The 24,211-nt window shown below is 40.3% G+C and overlaps 1 long non-coding RNA gene across 2 annotated transcripts in view; it reads left to right on the top strand.

Moving 5' to 3' along the window:
* The window catches only part of LOC309633436, a 360,009-nt gene extending 336,177 nt beyond the window's left edge, over positions 1-23,832 (top strand). The window contains exon 9 of one of the 2 annotated variants that reach the window (XR_014247507.1): positions 19,303-23,832. This is a non-coding gene — a long non-coding RNA (uncharacterized lncRNA). Of the gene's footprint in view, positions 1-17,773; positions 17,830-19,302 lie in introns of those variants that run through there. The other variant, XR_014247508.1, reaches the window with a different exon arrangement.
* Positions 23,833-24,211: the final 379 nt, after the last annotated feature.

The following is a 24,211-nucleotide window of genomic DNA, read 5'->3' as shown; positions in this document are numbered from 1 at the left end:
TAACATGAAACAACCCTACAATTGCTGAAGAGGACTTAGTCCATAGGTCATTGCCCTCCTCTCTCACCCCTCTTCTGCTCATAAACATCACTATCTCCACACCAGCCATAATGAACAGTTCGGTGACCTTAGGCAAATTCCTTAAAAATCACTGAGTACTTAGTTCTCTTTTTGTACGTGGAGAGAAAGGGGTCTTTCTCTCTTCGCGTTATGTATTTTTCCCCATCCTCTTTCCAATCGTGAGATATGTTTAAAGGTAATGAAGCATCGGTGTCATGCTATGAGAGGTTATTAATACATAGTTGAGAGTTTCATTTTTATTGCTGGTGAACCAATCTAAAGAAGTGAGTCTAAACCTGACTGGGAAGCTTGAAAACAGATGGTGGTAAGGAGATGTTTGGGGACCCTGGGAGAAAAAAAAAGGGGGAGAGAAAAAGGGAAGAAAAGGAAAGTGAGATTTATGAACGTCTAACTCAGACGATCTAAACAGTAAATAATGTGATGCCTGCACTTGCTTGTGAATGGTCATGAATAAGACTGGATTCTTTCTGGTACTGAGCAATCCAGACTTTTCAGGCATAAGTGTAGAGTTATGCAAAGTGGAGAAAAGAGTACAAGTAGAAATTACTAACACCTACCATATCTGGTTTTCTTCTCCTTCCTGGGAGTATGGGAAGACTTCCCAGATTCCCTTGCAGTTAGGCTGAGGTCATGTGACCAATCTTGGCCAATGGGCTGTGACAAGCATCACTTCCAAGGGGAGGCTTTTAGAGAAGCAAGGATGAATTCTCCATACCTTCTCTTCCCCTGATGCAGCAATCAAGTAAAACAGGGATCCCCAATCCCCCGGTCCGCGGACTGTTACTGGTCTTCGGCCTGTTAGGAACCAGGCTGCACAGAAGGAGGTGAGTGGCAGGTGAATGTGCAAAGCTTCATCTGTCGCTCTCCTTCATTCCCCATCGCTCACATTACTGCCTGAACCGTCCCCCCCATCACTCACATTACCAGCTGAACCATCCCCCTTGCCCCCACCCCATCCGTCCGTGGAAAAATTGTCTTCCATGAAACCGGTCCCTGGTGCCAAAAAAGTTGGGGACCGCTGAAGTAAAACATACGTCGATGTCAGAGCCACAGAGTGGAAGCACCCTGGCTCCTTGCATTGCCACATAAAAAGCTGTCTAGAAGAGTTGCCTGTCTCCCATCAAATTGGTATGAGTAAGAAACAAACTTTTGTTGTATAAAGCCATTGAGAGTTAGGGGTGTATTTGTCACTGCATCACAGCCTCGCCTATTCTAACTGGTTCACTTAAATAGCTGTCATAAGAATTAAATAAGAAAGTATTTTTCAAGTGTTCAGTAAAGTATGCTAAGTGTCATTTGTCAATAATTTGGATGAAAAGCTTTCTTGTGGCAAGTTTTTATTATCAAATATCTCTATAAATACATGCTAAAGAAAATGTTCCAGACTATACTTGCTGTGACTTTTCATAAAGGAATTGTGTCACATTTAGCTTCAAAACATCTCTGATGGCATGATAAGAACGAGCATGAATTTTTGGACTCTAACACACTCATGTGCCAATCTCACCTCTGTCATTTACTGGCTTGGGATTTTGGATAAACTAATCAAATTTCCTAAGCTTCAGATTTTTCATCTGTGAGATGTGGTAGCAGGAGGTGTGGGGGGAGAGAAAAATGTCTTTATTGGATCATTGTGAGAATGAAAATAAAAGTGTATGTGCCCAGTAAATTCCAGTGCTCTATACATAAGATCGAAGTACTAACAGTGGGCAATACTCAATTAACATTAAATATTTTCTGATTACTACAAACCAGAGTGAAGGATAAAAGTAAATAGCTGACAAATATATTTGGTCTTTGTATAATCTTATTCTATGGAATACAAAAAGGAGAAAAGAGTGAGAAACCAAGTCAGCAGAAGGTTCTGGTTATGAGTCACCTTAAGAGAAAGTTTGAGAAGGAGGTAGCTGTCTTTCCATTGAAGCTCCATTGGCCAAGTCCAATGTTGACGTTACCTAGTCAAGAAAACAGACTCTAAAGATTGAATTATATTTAGACAATTAAAACTAGCCTAGCTGAGTGATGTGAATAAAGGTTGTCCTCTGGGGCCAAGATGTAGCTGTCATCAATCATAAACAGACATAAACCCAGGATGGAGTGGATCTTTGCAGAAAATATTTATGTCAGTTACTATGTACTTGGGTTTTGTGGGATATGTCTATTTTTCCAGTAGTTAATGACATGATATTTAATGTGCTCAGATTAGCTCTTGACTATTTTCTCTCTCCCTTTTTTTTCTTTTCTTTCTTCTTTCCTTTCTCCTTTTCTCTTTCTCTTCCTTCCTTCCTTATAATGACCTGTTCCCATATATTTTGCCTACCTATTCCCAGTTTTGGATACACAAAATGACTAATACTCTTAGATTCTTTCCTTACCCTAATTCTTGGCTTTGAATTAAATTAAAAAAAAACTTTATAAAATGTCAGGATGATCCTTAACATGCCCTGCTTAGTTGTTTGATTACATTATCCCTGGCTGGTAGTCAATCCTAGCGCCAGATTCCAAAGTAACTTCTAAAATTTTATCTTTAACTGATATCCTAGAAATAGTGAGTAGAAAACTTTGGAAATACTTCAGAGTTCTTTTTATAGATGAGGAATCTGAGACTCATTTTATGTGTTCCAGGGCTACTGGGTTGACAGAACTAAGACTCATCCAAATCCCAGGATTCCAGTGACCCCATTCCTAATCATAATTAGCCATGCCTACATCTCCTACAGGGTCAAACATGTTTAAAAATGCACAGGCATAGACCAATGTAATAAACACTGTTTTCTTGGTCCACTTCTCCAAGTACAGTCATCTCTGATAGCTTAGTGACATCATAATTCTCCAACTTGAAACCTTTTCCAGGTTAAATGAAACTCCTTTGGATTTTTTAGTTTTTATATCTTAGCATGATTGAATTTGTGATAATCTCATGAAGATATTCCTGGAAGAGAAAAGAGTAGAAGAGCACTAATCAGGGAGAGAAGAGAAAGTCACAAATACCAAGTCTTTGAGAAAAAATACCAAGCGCAAACTTTCTCAGCATTTGCCTGGAGCCAACTCAACATTTAATAACCATACTTGTATTCACTTTATTTATCAGGCTTTTCCCTACTAAATGAAAAGCACTATCCTAGGTACTGTGGTAAAACAGACTTTAGTAGAGAATGGTTGGAAATTTCTGGGACCTTACAGCTAAGATGCCAGCCTATGTCATGTCATTTAAGTAACACAATGATAAAACAGAACAAAATGCTTATAACAAGGGACATACACAACACTCTTAGGGAGTAGAGAGATTGATTTTAATAGGGAAATGGTGGAGATGGGAAAGAATTCCTTGAGGATGTAACCTTTAAACAGGACCTTTTAGAGTCAACAGCAAGGAAAAGGAATTTTGAAGCTGAGAGAAGGCCATACCTAAATGTCCATTCAGCATCTTACAAATATTTCTTGTGTTCTTTGCTGAACCTCAAGCACATAGCAAAAAAAGACGTTAACCTTAACTCAAGGAATTTTCTGTCTCATATAAGCCATTGGAGAAAACAATTTAATATGAGGTAGCAGGAAGTGAACAAGAACACGGGATTAGCTTATTTTGCTCACGACAAATACCCATCCAGTTTATTCCCTATTGATGGTGTTTCTTGGATTGTATTTTTATTGTCTTCGATAACGGTAAAGGAGACAGCATGCAGAGTGTAGGCTTTCTTATTCAGACCTGTTTTGCCTCCCTATACTCTTTCCTCTTTATGCTCAGGCCACAGGGGTGATCATTCCTCTCTAGAATGAATTTTCTAGTCCTTCTTTTGTCAGAAGCTATCCTCACAAGTTTTGATGGTTTAATCCTGTTGGAAGAACTGTGTTCCTGGGAGCCCCAGACTAGGCTCTTGTTGTTTAGGTACTGTTTGGGTAGTGTTCCTGAATAACTGATCCAGATTATGTGGTTTATGGTTTGGTCCCTTGGGATACCCTGTGTCTTAATGCTCTGTGACATCAGAGGACTCACCACACCTCTCTGAACTTCAGTTTCCCTACCTGTAAAGTGAAGATAACTTAATGTGTGTGTGTGTGTGTGTGTGTGTACAATTTGTAGAAGAAAAGTAGCTGCTCTGAAAATTAGAAAATCTCAAATCTATCCCTGGCTGTATCCCTAATTTTCATTGGGAAAATCATGTTACACTGTGTAATGCCTAAGTTTTCCATTTAAGGGGAAATATAAGAAGACTAAACTTGAAACTGATCAACAATGTAATCAAATAAGCCAATTTGGTAAGGAGACAAGGGTAGAAAGAGGCCAACGGACTGCTTGACTGAATGACTGATTATTTGATTCAGTTGGTCACACTAATCAGAACCACCCGTCTAATAGTCAAGGGTGTGTACACATATCAAAACAATTTCAGAAAAGGACTTAGGAACATCTGCTTATTTGGACTAGTATAGACAAAAATGTATAGTAATATAGACTAAATGCTTTGATATCTTTTAATCCTAGTTGAAGCTTTTAGGGAAAAAAAAAAACAGTATAATGAAATCCATGGGCTTTATTAAGCCTTAGAGAGTAGACAAAATTGTGTCCCTACATATTTATTTAAAAATTCTGATGTCCGTTCACGATCCAAATACAAACTCATCATTTGTGTTTCTTCTTTTTCTTTATATGAGAGCAAAGGGGCTGTGATAATAATAAAGATAATGAAGAAGAAGCAAAACGAAAGAAAGGACCCTCTCTTCTTTCCTTTCTGCTCCACTTAGCATGTCTTGTCTTATTCTCATTACCGTGTTCCTCTCTCCCCATTCTTCTCCAGACTAACTTTTGGGTTTTCATTTCCTGGAAAAGAATTCATCTATTTTTCTCTTTGGTCACTTTATAAATCCCCACAAAGGTACTCCGATGTCTCAGCTGGCATTACAGCCTCATCTTTGATTCAGTCACCAGTGGCCTCTGATTAGTTCACAGCTGCTGGGACTCAACATGTGAGTGGAAAAGAGAAGCAAGTTTGAGCAGACAGCCTGTGATGCATCTCCTAAAATTTGACTCTGGTTACAGAGCAAGTTCACTGTTGAACAAGGATTGGAGCTTAAGTCTGTCTGAAATCCAAGATGTCTTTACCACACAATAATGCCATTATGCTTTTTAGTTTGAAGAAAGACCATAAAAATTTCTCCATACCTCAGTGGACATCTAAACTTCAATTAGGGAGACAAGCTAAATTAATCTTAAGCTAGGTATTTACTCAGGGCACAAGTGTTGGGTTTCCATTTCATGATTACCATGCTGCTAAGCATAATAATTACAATAATAACAATGGTGATGATGATTATGATAACAACACCAATCCACATTTATAGAACTTTTATAATGTGTCAGGCATCCTCCCAAACTTTTTACATGTATTAACTGGATAAGCCCTCTCAACAACTCTAAGTTCAGTATTATCCAATGATCTCCCTTTTACAGATAAGAAAACTGAGACACAGTGAGGAGAGTGGAAGGTATCAGGCATTTTCATTTCACTCAATCTTTTATTGGAAATTTTTTAATGAACACTTGATAAATTAATTGTAAACAAGACAACATAAAATATGATGTATCAATTTTATGGCACAGAGGAAGGTTTTAACGATTACCTCAGATATAGTGCTTACGGTTCACTATGCGCTTTACTAAAAAAAAAAAAAGTCATCCAAACCATCACAGAAAGAACAGAAGAATATCCCACCCCCATTCTTTGATAAAAATCACTGAAAACTGAAGTCACTGCCCCCGCATTTCTGGCGTCAGTTCTCAAGTCAGCGGTATTGGTCTCTGAAGAAGAGGGAAGACACGGAGCATTGGAGTATTAGATGAGTTTCCTAGGGCTGCCATACAAATTACCACAAATTTGGTGGCTTTAAACAATGAAATGTATTCCGGCACAGTTCAGGAGCCCAGAAGTCTGAAATCAAGTTGTCAGCGGGAGTAAGCTTCCTCTGAAGGCCCCAAGGGAGACTCTTTCATTGCCTCTTCCAGTTTCTGTTGGCTCCAGGCAATTCTTGGCTTGTGCTGCATATTTTTTCCCCACTATCCTTGGAGGTAGGACCCACTGGGGTAATTTAGGATGCTCTTATCTCACAACATTTAATTTAATTACATCTGCAAAGAACTTTTTTCCAAATAAGGTCACATTTATAGGTTTTGGAGGTAGGACATGGACATACTTTGGGGTTGGGGAGGTACCATGCAACCCACTATAAATAATTAGGGAAGGTCTTCTAAGAACTTAGTGGTGTTCAAAATACAATTCTGAATAGTTTACTTATTGATATAATGGAGGTAATTCCCCAGAGCTTCACAATGAATGCCCTGGGGCCATTATCAAATAAAGGACCCTGACCTAGGAAGATAAAAAAATTTTGAGCGAGGGAGAGGCTTGTTTTGAATTAATAGGACAAGAATAGAGTAGACCTGGGCTTCCCTGGTGGCACAGTGGTTAAGAGTCCGCCTGCCAATGCAGGGGACACGGGTTCAAGCCCTGGTCCGGGACAATCATACAAGCCGCGGAGCAACTAAGCCTGTGTGCCACAGCTACCGAGCCTGCGCTCTAGAGCCCACGAGCCACAACTACTGAGCCCGTGTGCCACAACTACTGAAGCCCGTGCCTAGAGCCCATGCTCCCCAACAAGAGAAGCCACCACAGTGAGAAGCTCACGTACCGCAATGAAGAGTAGCCCCCGTTCGCTGCAACTAGAGAAAGCTCGCATGCAGCAATGAAGACCCAACACAGCCAAAAAAAAAATGAAAAAATAAAAAATAAATTAATTAAAAAAAAAAAGAATAGAGTAGATCTGTAAACTTCCACTCTCTCTCTCTAAAATAAAATACTTTCTTAACTACAACTTTGAATTGGCAAAACACTCACTCAAACTTAATTAAGATCATATGTTTTAGTTTTTACTCTTTGACAGGCTTTAAAATGTCATTCAGATGTGTTAACTTGGCAAAAGGGGGAAAACAAAACTGTGGGGAAAATGAGTAAAAGATTTAAAAAATGAAAAAGGGAAATAAGTTTTAAGGATAAAGATAGATTTGTATATTACTTTCAATACTGGAACATGCATTCTCACTTATCATCTACATTTTTCAGCTCATACATTTTTGATTATCAGAAATCTTAAAATCTCAAGAAATTTTAAAACTGGAAATAGTTTTGAGTCCTTATAGAAAAGATGAGATTATGGTTGTGGGGATATAATAATGCCTTTGAGAAATAACCTGAAGATTTATCTGAATATCTGTTACTGTTGAGTGAATGTTTGTGTTCCCCCCAAATTCATAGTTTGAAATCCTAACCCCCAATATAATGGTATTAGGAAGTGGGGCCTTGGGAAGATGATTAGGTCAGGATGGTTCAGCTCTCATTAATGGGATTAGTGACCTTATAAAAGAGACCCCAGAAAGATCTCTCCCTCTTTCACCATGTGAGGACACAGGAAGAAGACTGCTCTCTGTGAATCAGGAATTGGGCCCCCACCATATAAGGAATCTGTTGGCACCTTGATCTTGGACTTGCCAGGCTCCAGAAATGTGAGAAATAGGTTTCTGTTGTTGATAAGCCACCTGGTATATGGTAATTTGTTATACAGCCTGAAGGGACTAAGACATCTGTGAATCTCTAGTTGGAATGGTTAGAGGGTGGTAAGAGCTTGGCAAGATTCTAGGGCATTTTGTTCCTTGTTCTTAGGAAACAGCATTTCCCAAAGCATGGTCTATAAAATAGCAGCATAATATTCATTTCTTTAACTCTAACACATACCCAGTCCTGATTTTAACATCTCTGAAATTAGGCTGCATGTTACATGTTACACAATGTCAAAGGATATTTGTTAGCAGCTAGGCCTTGATTGGGCAATCTTAGCTGTGCATGGATGAGACCTTTCATCTGATGATCACTTCAGTTGGCTTATCTTCATTTGTTGTACCTCTTGTGGCTAAATTTAACCTGAGTCCTCAATTGTTGCTTATAAAAGATTACATTTTCATGTTGCATTGAAATGAACATTTTTATGAAGGCAGAATATTGACAGTCAAATGACAAGAAATCCAATTTAAGGTGGTAGACGTTGCCAGACTCTTGAAGTAGATCATAAAATGTTGAAAGCTGGGAGAAGTTGATGTGATTTATTTAGTCATTGAACTGTTTTATCTGTCAAAGTCTTCCAGCTGAATTTCAAGAGATGCTGATTAACTTCTAGAGAGACATACTTAAATTAAATATGTAATCGGAAAAGCATATAAAACCCTAAAAGCCCTTCATATAATATAGAATTATAATGTCAATCCTGAAGGTGTTAAATAAGTCAATATGATGAGCATAATTTATAAAAAACAACATGTCAATCTGATGTTGAACACCATAGGCTGATGAAATCTTCCTTTTAGGATTTCAAAAGGTGTATTAGTTTACTAAAATCTCTTGAATATCCATAATAAAGAAATATACTTAGCTTTGTTTTCACCATCATTTCTAAACATATGTGAAACTAGAACTCCCCCTACCACACACACACACACACACACACACACACACACACACACACACCAGCTACTACGATTTACCAGTGCTGCATCCTGGTGAACACACCTTAAGGCATATTACCCTATGGAAAGATTATTATGTTTATTTACCTGATCTTCAATTTGTAAATGGTAAAGTCACAGATACAACTGAAAGAATAGAAGGCTGTAATTCAGAAGACGCTACTACTATTTTTTCATTAATTTGCTTTATGATCATGAGCAGGACCCTCCTCTTCCTCTGCACTGGTTTCCCCATCTCTTTAATAAAAATACATCAGTTGTACAAAATAATCCACAATTCCCTTTACTACCCTACCCTTCGATGCCTGCAATGAGGTCCATTAGATGGGGATAGAATGCAATCATCTTTGGTTAAACATACTCTTGTAAATCATTTTGTGAGCCATAAAACCACAACTTATTCTGTGGTTTTCAAGAATAATACATGAATTTATTTGATAATTTTTCTTTTAGATCAGTCACCCATCTAATGCCACATTCTGAGAGTCATATGCCCGCCACCACAGGGAAAGCTATGAAATCAAATGTATAATTCAGTGTTTATTTATCAAATTCCTTTCATGTGCTGACCCTATTCTTTGCATTGAGTAGAGCCATCTGAGGCCACAAGGAGGGGGGCGTGGCTCTTGAATTCTTGGCCACGTGTTCCACTTTCGTGGTGGTGGTGTTGTTGATGGTGGTGATTCTCCTCTCCTTCTTCATCCTTGCCATCATCATCACCATCACATCTCACCTCCAGTTCACCTTCTATATTACTTCCTATAAGATGTGATTCCGGCATGCCCCTGCTTAACACTTTAGATGCTTCCCAACACCCCAGGGATGAAGTCCAACCTCCTTGCATGGTTTATGAGAACTTCTTTCCCTTTTCATTCTCATCTCTTGCCATTTTCCCACCAACCACTCTATATTCCAGCTATGAATGATCTTTGAATGTGCCATACTCTCTTCCACCTCTACGCTCTGAACATGCTGTTTCTTTATCCAAGGCTGTTGTCTCCAACCCTACCTTCCCCCTTCACTACCTCCATTTGGTTATTTTTTCAAAAAGGTCACTTCCTGTGGGTAAATTGATAGTGCCTTGATCACCAATACTGCACTAGGTAGCGCTCCTATCAGCTCCTACAGCAGCTCACACTTTCCCTAATATGACACTGTCAACAGTCTGTTGTAATTGCCTTTTTCCTAGTGTATCTCCCACTTAATTTCAGCCTTTGGGGTGGCTTTTCAGCTGGATGACTTCAGATGGTATAAACGTCCTGTTAAACTCCAGAGCTCTGTTCAGCAGTGTGACCAGATCTGAAGTCTACTGTCCAGAGCATAGACATGAGAAGGTGAAGGAACCAGACTGTTTGAAGTCACTGTAGGTGACATGACATTTTCAATCCCACCTATCCAATGTGATAGCAAGACAAACCTCCAACAATGCACTGTATGGGCAAAGCCCAAACAGCTGGAACAAAGGTCATGCTCCAGAAACAATCCTCAGTTGCCCATGGACTGGCTTACATTCCAGACTACTCTTATCTATTCTAGAGATCTGAAAATTTCTCTTTACTGTTCTGTCTTCCCTCTGACACACATGTCAACTGACCACATGTTTGTCTGCCTGGAGAGTGAGTTTCTCTCCCCTCCTACCGCCAAACACAGCTTTCCTTTTGAAGCTGTGAATCAAGCTAACTGCCTGGCAATCTCTGGTATTAGAACCATAAGGCACCATGTGTGAAGATCACAGGATCTAGAAAGCCAGTTTTTTTTGTAACTATAATTTATTAGTTTACTAATGAAAAGATAATGATGAAAAATTGTGACTTCTTCTAAGGGTCCGCTGTGATCTAGGCACCTTGAATACATTATATCATTAATCCTCTCAACAATCATGCAAGTAGGTATTACTGTCCCCATTTCACAGATGAAGAGACAAAGGCTTGGGGGCTTAATGGCTTGTCCAAAGTCATGCAGCTGATAACTGTCAGAGTTGGTGTTAAAACCACAACCTTCTGATTCCAAAGTCTGTCTTCTTACCATTCCATGGTGGGGATTCTCAATGTTTAAGAGCAGGATATGCAGTACTTGAAGAGTCAATAAAGAAGAACGATTTATTTGGAAACACTTGTTTTTCATCTGCAGTGGAATAGAGTAAAAAAGACCCTCCTTCTGGGCCAGACATTCTCACTGGTGCCTAAAGTGGAGAACTGCCCAGCCATCCCACCAACTAGGACACACCTGTGGCAGGTGGGGTCATTGGGACTCACTGCCCTCTCTTCTAAGGAATGTTCCCTGAATAACCCTTCCACTCCATCTAGGCAACTCATTCATTGACACATTGTAGGAGCTGACAGAACACTGGCTGACCAGAGTTTGAGTGCTGACTCTGTCACTTAACACTCAGGAGAACTGGATGATCGTTAAATGACTGCATCTCCCAAGGAGGAGCCAGGGCTCTCGGAGGGTTGGAGAGGGAGCCACATGGGTGAAATCCTGCACGTGAGGGAACCCTGGAAACTGTGAAAGGGTCTGAAATCCTCTTCTGCACTTTGAATCTGCTGCCTTACTTTGGTTTTGTTTTTGTTCTTTTCTATCACATGTGCATGATAATGTTGACAGTGAATGTTTATTAAGTGTTTAATTTGTGCCAGGCAAATTGTACTGTACAGGCATTTCTGATTTAATCTTTATGGCTACCTCACATCTTATTATTGTATGATAAGAATTGCTATTTTACATGTGAGTAAACTGAGAATCAAAGAGCTATCCCCTGTGTCTGATTCATCTGGACTCCCTGACGGAGAAAGGATCTGAAGTCAGGGCTCCAGGGGCCCAGAGCCCTGACACAGGCCTCTGTATCATGCTGGTGACTTTGCTAAATTTTGACCTTCAAGTCAGAGAATGTGGATTAACCATGATTGTTTTCACTGCGGAAAAAGAGAGTTGCATGGAATAATTAAATTAATATTCTCAGATTCCTCTTCTACAAAAGAGAGCTAGAAAGAGTCCCTACTTCATGAGGAGGAGAAAATGATAGATACATAAAATGCTTAACAAAGTATCTGTCACAGATCAACATTCAATAAGTGAGTGGTGGGAGGGAGACGCAAGAGGGAGGAGATATGGGGATATATGTATATGTATGGCTGATTCACCTCGTTATACAGCAGAAACTAACACACCATTGCAGAGCAATTATACTCCAATAAAGATGTTTAAAAATTAATTAATTAATTAATTAAACCAAAAAAAAAAAAAGTGAGTGGCTATTACTACATATTCTCTTTGAATGTCATTTTCCTTATTCCCCTCCCTCCTCTGGCACATAATATCTTCAAGAATAGTGTCGGTGCTAACATTCCTTTTATTTCTGGCCCACACAGAAATCTGTCCCGGATCTGTAGCCCACAAAAGATGTAATGGACAGGATGTAAGGCCCAGGAGGTCTGTTGGGATCCCACTCACAGGGCAATCAGTTTGGGGATCAGAACTGATGACCAAATGGAAACAGTTCCTCACAGGGGGAACAGCACTCTACAGTTTAGAGTTAAGCAATACCAGCACAGGGGTTGGTGACATGGACTTTGATGTCAGCCTGAATTAAAAACACAAATCTGATACTTCATTCAGTAAGTACAAATTAAGTGCTCTCTATATATATACCAAGCACTGGGAAAGAAATTTCACACTCACTAGCTTTGTGAACTCATTCAGGTTAATAAATTCCCCAAGCCTCAGTTTCCTCAGCTGTAAAATAACGTAACACAGTCTACCTCAGGGTGTTATCAGCTTTATAAGAAACAGTATACTGATGGTTCTGAGAACAGTGCCCGGTGATGGCAGCCCTGACTATTTGGCCTCTATGTGTGACCTTTTGACTTCATTTGATTGTCATGACGATCTTAAGCAATATTTTTATTACCATAAATAAATTACCATTTTAAAGGTAAAGGAATTGAATTGACTAGTTCGTGCCTCCCACCTGTTCTCGTGAGCAGCACGAGGCACCTATAGGGCAAGTGTGGTGACAGCAGGTGACCACCAGTGCTCCCTGAAGGAGACCTAAGGGTGACTGGACTGTGCAGATTGCCCAGGGGCTGCAGAAAAGCACATTATCCCAGCTCTCTCTATATCTTCCCACCAGTGAGTCCTCAGCACCAGACATGGCCACGTGAATTTGCTGGGCTTCCAGGAGCTGAATGGAGGTGGGAAATCTGCCAGCCTTGGCTTCATCCCTAGGAAAGTTCTGCCACCCCTCGCTGCCAACTCAGACACTCGTCATATTATTCATGCATGTGATATCTTCCGCAAGAAGCGTTGGCTCCCCAAAGGCTAGCATGGAGAGGCCGGCACTGGGAGCCCAGAAATCCAGACCAGCAGTGGAAAAGTTTGGTGTGAATTTGGGGGCCTGCTGGGTTCATCAGCATATGTCAATTCTGGGCAAACCAAGATTGGTCTCCTAAGGCTGGCATCCCCGGGTCCAGTCCATCAATCACACCATAGAAGACAAACACCACGCTAGACACTGTGCGGGGAGCAGGGAGGGAGGTGTCTTGGTTTGCCCAGGCTGCCATGGGTGGTTTAAGCAACAGAAATTTATTTTCTCAGAGTTCTGGAGGCTGGAAGTCTGAAATCAGGGTACCATCATGGTCGGTTTCTGGTGAGAGATCTCTTTCTGACTTGAAGATGGCTGCCTTCTTGCTGTGTTACCAAACGGTGGAGAGAGAGAATGAACAAGCTCTCTGGTGTTTCTTCTTATAAGGGCACCAAGCCCATCATCAAGCCCCACCTTCATGAGCTCTAAATCTAATCACCTCCCAAAGGTCACATCTCCAAATACCATCACAATAAGGGGTTAGGGCTTCAACATAGGCATTCTGGACGTAATTCAGTCCATAGCAGGAGGTAAGCATTTGGTTACATTTCGAGTCTGGTCAATTTTCAATAATGTATTTAAGAGAATCAGGGACAAACTAGGAAATGCAGAGAAGAGAGATCAGAATAGTAAAGGATCTTAAAATCATATTATACAAGAAAGAAAAAATAGTAAGTCAACCATAAAGGAACCAGTGGGGACTTGTACTAGTGCGACAGGAGAAAATAGTTACAAATGTTAAGGTACTAACGGACAGACATACAGGAGCCCAACCTACAAAATTATCAGGGTGATAGTTAAAATTTAACATGGTATTTACAAACATTCAGTATTTTTATTACAATTTTAGGGTACAAGTTATATGGTGAGAGTCAACTGCAAATAGCATAGGTGATCATCCCAAATGACTAATGCACTCATTTAGTAATTAGCAAATTAACATTCAACCTTTCTGGTCAACTCTTCTAGTAAAGCTCAAATTATTTGAGCAATTTTTTTCCTTTAGTCTGTACTCACAGGTGAGCAGCCATACAATGGTACTATTCGATACTGACCTTCTGTGGCAAATGAATCAAGCCCCAAGTGAACACTTGTTACCAGGGGCCTTTACTCATTTGGTTGAGGTTAAGGACAAATTGGAGTAGCTCAGGAAAGCCATAAACCCTTTCCTCAGAAATATGCATTAATGGACAAATAGTTTTCGTGATGTATAGTTTCAGAGAGTAGATGAGGTCATAGTTGGTGCTCAGTGATTATTTGTTGAATAACTTAATGAATGACCGAATGAATAAATGTTGAAACCTATTTTATCTTAGGGCAAGCCTATTTCATATGTATACTTGGGTACCACTTTTCCCTTCTGAGGCAGAAGCTCTTCCAAGAGGTTTGCAGGCACACCTTGTGACATCAGTAGGTTTCGCTGGGCTCTGCTGGGTTTAGCTTCCAGCTGTAGGTCTGGGTCAGGTCTATTCTTTCTGTCTCATTCTGCAGCCCAGGCTAAAGGGATGGTACATACCAGGCCATGTGCTTATGGTGATGACAGAAGCAGAAGATAGCCTGTCATGTCATGTTGATGACAAGCCAAGGGCCCAAAGTCACACAGTGGAGTATATATTCCAGCTACAGTGAGGCCATAGCAAGGGTGTGGATACTTAGTATGGTTATAGGGGATTGAAGAATCAAGACCAACAACTCAAACTCCCTCCCTTCCATTTACTTCATGGAAGTTCCCTGAGCTAGGTTTTGAAGGACAAATGAAGAGAGTAGAAAAAAATTTAGGCAAAGGAACAAAGATGAAAAACTAGGAATAAATAAATGGATAAACAAAAAGAAAGCAAGCGAGAGAGTAAGACGGCGTCTGAAAGAACAAACTGGTAGGAAATTTCAGATAAATACTCTCAGTGTTTGAGGACTTTTTTTGTTTGTTTGTTTGTTGTTTGAGAATACCTTGAAGTTCTGAGTCCTGAATAGGAAGCCAGGGAAACTAGATTGAGTCCCCGTTCTAATATTGTGGGCGCTTAGTCAAAGCTCTTCCCTCTTCGTCTTGTTTCTCCATTTGTAAGGATGAAGGATTCTCCCAGGTGAAGGCCAAAGGCCCTTGCAGCTTTGAGAATGTTCCTATTCTAATCCACCTGGAACCAAATTGGAATTTTAATTTATTAATTTATATTGCAAAATCTGTCACATAGACAGGAACATGACTGTCCCTGAAGTCAGTACATTCCTTTCCTGTACCAAGCTACAGAGTATACCACGTCTTAGTCAAAAGCCCATTTGTCAGTTAACAGTGAGAAATTCCAGGCAGTCTGACCAGTTTATTCTTTCCTAGTGGCTAGTTCCTCATGAAACGTCAAATTATAGACAGATGTTCTCTTGGTAAATCTGGAGTCAGATGAACCAAAAATCTAACTGCATGAACCTAAGGTAGCCTGATTCATATCGTCTTCCCTCCCTCCCTCCCTCTCTGCCTTCCTTCCTCCCTCCTTCCCTTCCTTCCATGCTTCCTTCCTCCTTCTTCCTCAGGGTTGCAAGATAAAATCCAAAACACCCAGTTAAACTTGAACTTCAGGTAAACAACAAATACATTTCTAGTATAACTGTGTCCCAAATATTGCATGAGACATACTTATTTTAAAAAATCATTCATTGTTCATCTGAAATTCAAATTGAACTAAGCATTTTACATTTTTGTTTGCTAAGCCTGGAAATCCTATAATCCTCCCTTCCTTTGACAGATATTTGTTGAGTATGAATCACACGTTAGTGAATGGGACTTTTTTCTTATTTTCTTGCTACCCAGCACCTTTTGATTTCCCATATTATGTTTTCAGGGGTTTCTAGCTTTCTGAACCCTGTCTTACAAAGGTAGAATGGAGCTGAAACCGTGCACTTCAGATTGGGACTTGAACCCACCGTCTTTTAATGAGAATCACTCACCTGGTGTCTGGACTTACTGAGGCTCATGTTCTTTGTGTCTCGGCGCAGAAGGAATTCAGCGAGAGGCAAAGTGATAGGCAAGAAGTAGATTTATTAATATAGGATGCTTGCGAGGGATACAAGCGTGTAGGCGAGGGGGCTCTGCCCTGAGAATTAAGTGGCCTACATTTTTATAATCAAAGGAAAGTGGGGGAGGGGAAAAGACTTTTTTCTCATTCTTTAAGTAGATGTCAGGCTTACATCACTAGCTCCTCCTTTGTATTGGGCAGGAGAGTATTTGACCCTATGAGGTCAAACTGGGACTGTCACAGTGCTTATTCAAATCAGCAGAAGGGTGGTAACATACACTAAAATATGTTGAATCATCTCAGGTTTCTGTATAATGAGGGTCTCCTACTTTGGAATGCCATCTTTCCCTTAAATTCCTGTCCTTGATCCTAAGGATTGTTATCTTGCTGAACTCGACCAGCAGAATGCAGACTTCATTTCTTCACTTAATGACCTGGGGCATATCTCGTGCTTTTATTTATGGCTTTATAGTTAAGCAAGCCTGCTTCGTTCCATATGCTGAATTTGCTGGCACCCTGATCTTGGACTTCCAGCCTCCAGAGCTGTGAGAGAGAAATTTCTGTTGTTTATAAGCTACCCAGTCTCTGGTATTTTGTTACAGAAGCCTAAGCGGACTAAGACACCAGCAATAGGCCCTGCTGATAATAAGTACCTCCTGATACAATGTGATAAAGAGGAACTTCACCTCTGTGGAATTCTTCCCCCAAATCCGTACACTTCGTCTAATCATGCAGCAAACATCAGACAAACTCAAATTGAAGGACATTCTACAAAATAGCTTCCCTCACATACTCCTCAAAATTGTCAAGGCATGAAAAGTAAGAAAAGACAAAGACACTGTCACAGACCAGAGGGGACTAAGGAAATGTGACGACTAAATGCAATGTGGTATAGTGGATTGGGTTCTGGAACAGAAAGGAAGACTTTAGTGTAAAAATTGGTGAAATCTGAACAAAATCTGCAGTTTAGTTAAGAACAATATATCAGTATTAGTTTCTTAGTTTTGACAAATATATCATTAATGTAAGATGTAAACATTAGGGGAAACTAAGCAAGGAATCTACAGGAACTCTCTGTATTAATTTTGCAGCTGTTCCATAAATCTACCATTATTCTCAAATAAAAAGTTTATTTGAAAAAAATAGAAGCAGGAAAATTTGTTAAATGACTATTGCAGACAGTTGTCTAGGCAATAGAATGGGCTATAGTAAGGTCGTTAAGATAGCCAGAGAGGGACAAATCAGGGCTTTGCTTTTGGAAGTAGAGTTGACAGTTCCAGAATGTCCTTCTGACATTAAGAAAAGGTTTTCCAACCGTAGGAGTGCAAGGTCCATAAACAGAAGTCTTAAATTGATCAAAGCTTTACAAAGTGGCAAAGTGTCCCAGCAACACATACCAGATGTGTGCATGCTCCAAGTCCTGATAGATTTCCAATCCTCCAACTCCCATGGAGAACAATTTTTTTTTTTGTCCGAATCCCAGAAGCTCTCCCCCTAAGCTTCTTATTTAGCTGATTTATAAATGTTTGGTTTTTCATTTGCATCAAATAAATTGTTCCCAACAGTGAGCTGGTGGCTCAGCCTGGGTGGAAAGCTCCCTCCGGTCCTAGGGCCATGTTCTTGCTAATTTATCATTGTGCACTAAGGCCTTAGGAATCCCTTTATTTATCCTGTAGTTAACTACAATAGTTTTGTCTTCAATTGTTAAAAGTCTGGGTGGAAATGAAGTGTATGTCTTGTTTCTCACTGCAGAATGTTTTTGATGGATAACTGTGGAGCAAGCCCAAGAAGAGGGAGTGAGTACATTGGGCACAGGAGGGAAGTGGTGGGAGGGAGTGGGACCATACACTTAGCAAGTTTTCCCTAAGCCCAAGGTTACTGTTTTCAAGGAGTTTGCAGGTTATAGTGTTTGAGCCATGAAATTCAACATGGTTATTAGATAGAAAAGTAAGGGGCTTGAAGGTCAGGAACTCTGAGATATTTGTGAGTATAACCCAATAACAAAAGGCAAGCTAGAGGACCTATGTTTTTGCTTCCTTGTTCTTCCCTTACTCTTTTTCTATGAGGTTTGGGTGAGGCTGATCCCCGCCCTTGGATGAGGATTCCATCCTCCAGTTCACAGTCAAGGATGCAGCGTGCCATACATAGGATGGGCCAAGAAGGGTCATATCCGGAAATTTCACTGAAGATATTGGGAAAGCGACATTCTTTCTACTTAGATTGCCAACGATCAGTGTACCAATTCAGTATCAGAAGGACATGGGTGGTGGATAGTTTACAAATACTGGACTTGAGGTGGGACAATTTGATGATGAAACAGTTAACAGGTTGTAGCCTGATATTTTCAGTGTCCAGCTTTACCACCTCAGGTTCTGACATTATTAAGTCAAGTCTGTGTGATGATAAAATGAATAGATCTGCAAGCAGGCTGAGGCAGGAAGACAAGCTGAGGGCTGATCACTCTGGATCCAGCCATGCCTACAACCATTTCTTCTTTCAATGTATGTTTTTAGTTGTATGATCTAATGAGTTTTGTTTTTATCTCATCTTATTGATTTTTTAAGCTTCTTAACTCAATAGAAAGAGAAGTAATATCTTCTAAACGGCTGTGAAAGGTATAGCAGAATACACTGCTTTGACGTATTGGTTATTTTGAGCTGAATATAATTGAGAAGAAACAGAGAGAAGGAAAGCTCTCCGACTTCCCCCTATTTGCCTAAAAGCAGGCCATAAATTTATAAAATGTCCCCTCTCTTCTCTCTACCAGGGACACAAGTTAATCACAAGAGACAGCTCTAGACCCTTCTCACCCCAGACATGGCACCAGAAGAGTCTGCATAATAAACCTTGCTAAAACTAACCCTTCTCTATCATTAGTTTCCCCATATATTTCCCTTCCTAAAATTTGCCAACCTTAGAAGCTCAAAGGCCATTTCCTTTGTTTTGTCACTTCTCCACAATTTTGTTGTTCTTTGCTAAGATGCTATATAAGCCCAAGATCCAATCATCTCTTTGAGTTACTCATCACTAAGTAAGTACTCCCGCGTGTTTGTGTGATTGCCACGTTAATACACTTCTGTTTGGTTTTCTCTTGTTAATCTGTCTTTTTTCAGTCTAATGTGCTGGGCCCTGGGCAGTGAACCTAAGATGAGTAGAGGAAAAGGAAATTTTTCCTTCTGTCCATCTGCTAAGTGCTCTACAACAACCCTGCTAGGAGCCTCTGTGTAATTTCCCCTTTAATCCTCATAAGAACATTAGGAAGCATTATTTATCTCATTCAGGTAAGGAAACAGAAAAATAGAAAAGTTAAAAATCTACCCAAGCTGACAAAGGGGTTACGCAGCAGAGGAGGTATTACACCTGAGGTCAGTCCAATGAGTGACAATCTCACCCTGCCAAGACTTTTTCTTTAAGGAACAAAACTCTTTTCGTGTCTTCTGAGTCAGGTATTTTGGTGGAACTAAACAATTACCCAATTCTGAGGATTAAGCCTCCTAAGTGTCCCCCAAATCTTTTCTCCATTCCCACTGCCAACACCAAACTCAAGACAAGACATCCTCTGGGAATCATGACAGCAGCCTGTGGAACAATCTCTGCTGGGTCTCTCCTCCCACTTTGTTCTCTGCTCTGCATCCAGAATTCATTCTAATACAGTTTTAACCATTATTTCATATATACTATTGTTTGATTTATTTTTTTTTTTTATTGTGAGGTCTTCAAGGACAAGGGATTGGTTTATTCTTCTCACCGCTGGATGTCCAGTGCCTAACAATGTTTGACACTACGTTCTCAGTGTTCTAATCCATTCTTCTATTTCTAAATACCTTCTGTAGACTAAAAACTCCCAAATTTATGTGTCTGGATCATACCTTCCCCCAGAACTTTGGCATCTGTTGATTTGGTTTTTGCTCTTGCATTTCTAATCAATATTTCAAACTGAACACATTGAAAACAAAATTCCTGATCGTCCCCCAGTATCTGTTCCCCATGTCACCTCCACAGTCTTCCCCATGGGACTCAGGCAACCCATCCTTCCAGGGGCTTGACCGAAAACATAAATTTATTCTCTGGACTTGTCACCTGTCCTTGCACACCCCTTCAATGGTCAGCAAACCTTGTCAGGTTTCTGACCATACCCACGGCTCCACAGCAGTCCAAGTGCCCGCCATTTTTTCTTCCTGGGTTGCTATACTAGCCTCCTAACTTGTTTCCCTGCCTCTTCCCTTGACCCATTGCAACCCCCTTTTAAGCCAGAAGGCCAGGCACTTCCTGTCTCTGCTCAGAACAGTCAGGCAGCCTCCCTCCTGACTCAGCACAGAAGCTGAAGGTCCACCACCTCTGACTTCTACACTCCAGCCCAGTGGGCTGGCTTGGTGTTTCTCAAACACACCAGGCATTCTCTTGCCTCCAGACCTTTGCCCTGGCTTTTCCCTTCACCTAGAACATTTTTCTCCTGGATATCCTCCTTCATCTCTTTGCCCAAGTGCCACCTTCTCAGTGACACTGTCCCTCTCCACTATATCTAAAATTGCCACCTACTCCTTCAAGGCAGGATATTTTATCTGGTTTTGGTTTCGTTGTTTATTTTTGTGTTTGTGCCTGTCTGTGCTCAAAAATGTTTATTAAATAAAAAGTATTGGATGGTGAATATTTAATGAATGGATGCACAAATAAATAAATCTCTTTGCGTCATTGATGGCTCTCCATTGCCCTAGAATAAAGTTCAAATTCATTAGAGCACAAGGCCTTCCAGAATCTCTTGATTCTGTTTTGAGCTTCAACCCTCAATGGCAACCATACCACAACTCACCTACACTCACGTACCCTGTGTCCCAGCCACACTTAAATACCTACTTAAAGTTCGTACAAAGCTCTTTCTGTCTTCACGGTCTGTTGCCATAGTTCATGTTCCTTGGCCTATCACTGTGCCCCCAGATGGAAAGGGTGGTCTTCGTAAGGCTCCTCCAGCACCTCATTCTTCTCCCCTTTCAGCTTTTACCATCTCGTATTACTTTACTATAAATTTCTGCTCCTAAGAGGTCTCCACAATGAGACTGACAATGCTGAGGACAAAAGACATGTTTTTCTGGCCACTGTATCTCCAAGTCCAGCACACTGGCCAAATCTGTCTGACTACTTGCTACCAATACTTTTTCTCACTGCAAAACACTGCCTCTACCTCAGGTAACCTGTAAAGCTCCCAGCTTTGCCCCATTTCAAGCCCTTGGCTCATCTAATCTTCATTTGTTTGTGTGTCAAATGAGAGTACTAACAATAAAAAATGAACATCTCTATCCTTCTAAGCAAAGCAAAACTCCAAAGGTTCAAATAAGTTTAAAGTTTCAACTTTAATATGTATCTTTCCATGTGTTTTACTTAAAAACTGAGATTAGTCATTACACACGTTAAAAGTCACTTCTGTTTAGTTTATACATAACAGTCACATGAATAGTCATGGTCTTATTTAGAAGAAGTAAACACTAAAACATAACAAAATGTCAAGTTGGCCTAGCCCCACCAACAGAAGTCATGCAAGATGCAAATGATGTTAACTGGCTCAATCAGATTAAGTCTTGAGAAATGATTACCTTTCCCTCCTGGGAAAGATTCCCCTCAGCCCTGGTCTGGCCTCTTTTCCTAAAGACTTTGATCCGTGCTCTCCCTTAGTTGTTTAGGACATTGGAGACACCAGTTCAGATCACATACTCATGGGCAGTATACTTGAGAGCTGGGCACCCAGAGATGAAGATGTTTTGCAGACATGCTGGGAAAGGAAATGGCTTTCCCTGGTGGATGTTGCATCAATCAAGAGGGGGTTGACAGAGGATGCCAAGGAAACAGAGTCTGTATTCAGAGGCCTCAACTTCTGCTCTGGAAATCCTATCAGATGGACCATCAATTACCTCCTTTTCCCATTCAGATCCTTGCCTTTGTCACAGAAAAATTTTTGACAGAATGTGGGGGGTAGTTTGCACAGCAGTAACCACATATGTTCAGGGGGAAGAAGATTCTGAGTGGGCTTGTTCATTTGCCCCTGACCCTCCAGGTCTTGGGTTTACCCAAATCAGTCTAAGAGACTTGTGCCTATGGCTGGCCCATCAGATGTGTCTAAAACTTTTTCCCAGTTGACATTGCCAGTATTAGCTTCCAAGTTGGTGATGTGTTGAAATGTCTCCTCGGGATGTTGGCAATTTGTTCTTGGAAATGCATGAAAATTGTTTAGTCATTTTCATAATCAATGCAAGAACCAGGCCTGGCCTGCAAGGACCTTTCTCTGACCATGATTTTGATTTTTCCAAGCTGGAGCTCCATTGTGCTTTGATGAAATTGTCAGGAGATCAGGATTCAGAAAAAAAATCTGTTTTCTCAAAGACATTTAAGCTGTATGAAGCATTTACCTTATATCATATGTTTGGGAATAAAAAATCAAATCATTGTTGTAAAGCTACAGTGGTTCGGGAATAATAACAGATTCAGTTACTGGTGGTTATTAGATGTTTGACAAATATCTTCCCTGTTCTCTTCATCTTATGGGAAACTTAAACTTCCTAAACCAAGAATAAACCAAGTGTCCCCAAGCTCTCCATTCTTAGGGCTTTCTCTTTCATATCCAAATGACATCATCCAGGCCCCAACGGTGTACACAGGAAGGCTTGACTGTTTCTCAAGTGTTTCTGAGAATCCTTAGGAAGTGGTTACACGTTCCACAAATTTATCTTAGTTGGGCCATATCTCTCACTCTAGGTCAGTACCCTCAACTTCTCCTCCATTTTGCCACCTTTTCTCTCTGCTACAGTTCACTCTTTCTACCCTTGTATGGAAAGAACCATCTCACTTTATTTCTTTAAGCCCAACTGAGATGCACTCAACTTCATGAGACTTTGCTAAAGCTTGAGGATTGTTGAAGGGAAAGACAATGCAGAAAAAGGAAATCCAGAGCTGAATACCAAACATTTCTCTCATTGAGCACACAGCATTTCTCTTTACAGGGCATCTCCTATGGTCATCTTTCTCCCTAGCAGATGATTTAATCCCTCTCTTGTGATGTCATGAAAAACAGTTCTCTTCTTAAGTTGCCTCTTTAGGAACCTAAGGCCTCAGCCTGCAGTCTCATAACCCCGTCAAAAGAATGAAAAAATAAAATTAATTAACATCATAATCCCCAAGAGATATACCCTGCTTACAATGCACAACGTTTGTTTGAGAAACTTAGTCTAGGCTGAGCACAAACCTTTCATATTACCACTTTGGTTCTAAACTTTTCCTGGCACAGGAAGTGAGAAATGACATTTCTAAGGCAACAAAGGCTCACCCAGGAGCCTCTGCTAAGCCATAGATTTCATGTTTCTCTACAGAATGCAGAAACCAATCACTGACATTTTGGAACTAAATTTAAGGAGGCTTGGGGGGAGTTTTGAGGGCATTCTGACCCTGTGAACAAGCAGACTTATGAAGGTGAGTGTTTAGGTTCTGAGGATGCAGCAGTTTAATAAGTCAGACCCAGACTTCAATCTAATGAGACCTTTAAACAAGAAGACAAGTGGTTTTATCAGCCGTTAAGTACCACAGTAGGGCATCCCACAGGGCTGTGGGTCTGAGAGGAGCAGCTCTATATCTTATAAAGCACCCAATGCACTTGAAGGCTGTGGCTTGGAGGGTAACTTCCGATTAAACCCCTTGAGTTTTGACACCTGGCAATCTAGGAATTCCTTTACGAAAAATAACCAACCACACCACCATAAAACCACATGTTCTTCCTCTTAAATGTTCCGTGGCATCTTGGAGACTAAATAGCTCTTGTGAAACAGTCTCTCTCAGGAGTTAAGGAAACATTAGACAATATTTATTTTAAGTATGTATTAGAAATTAAGAAAGAGATGGACCTGAAAATAAAGAAAGGCTGAGCCCTAAAATGATGAAATAGTTGAAACATAATTTAATATGTTGTGCAGAATGCAAGGATAATTGTACATTTCCTGGACAGCAAAAATTCTAAATTATTTTATTCTTATAATTAAATTGCATCTTTATATCAAAATTGTTATACATTTATTGTAGTGTAGAAACATACTGAGGAGCATAGGTTTGTAGAAGCAGAAAATCTACTTAAATCTCAGTTCTGCCACTCCTTAGGCAAATTATGAGCCTCTCTAAGCTTCAATATGCATATCTATAAAGTAGGATTATTTT

Source organism: Balaenoptera borealis (assembly GCF_965194805.1).
Source record: "Balaenoptera borealis genome assembly, chromosome: 8".
NCBI classification, from domain to species: Eukaryota; Metazoa; Chordata; class Mammalia; order Artiodactyla; family Balaenopteridae; genus Balaenoptera; species Balaenoptera borealis.
Note: the sequence above shows the minus strand (reverse complement) of the source record. Positions and strands in the feature narration are given on the sequence as shown.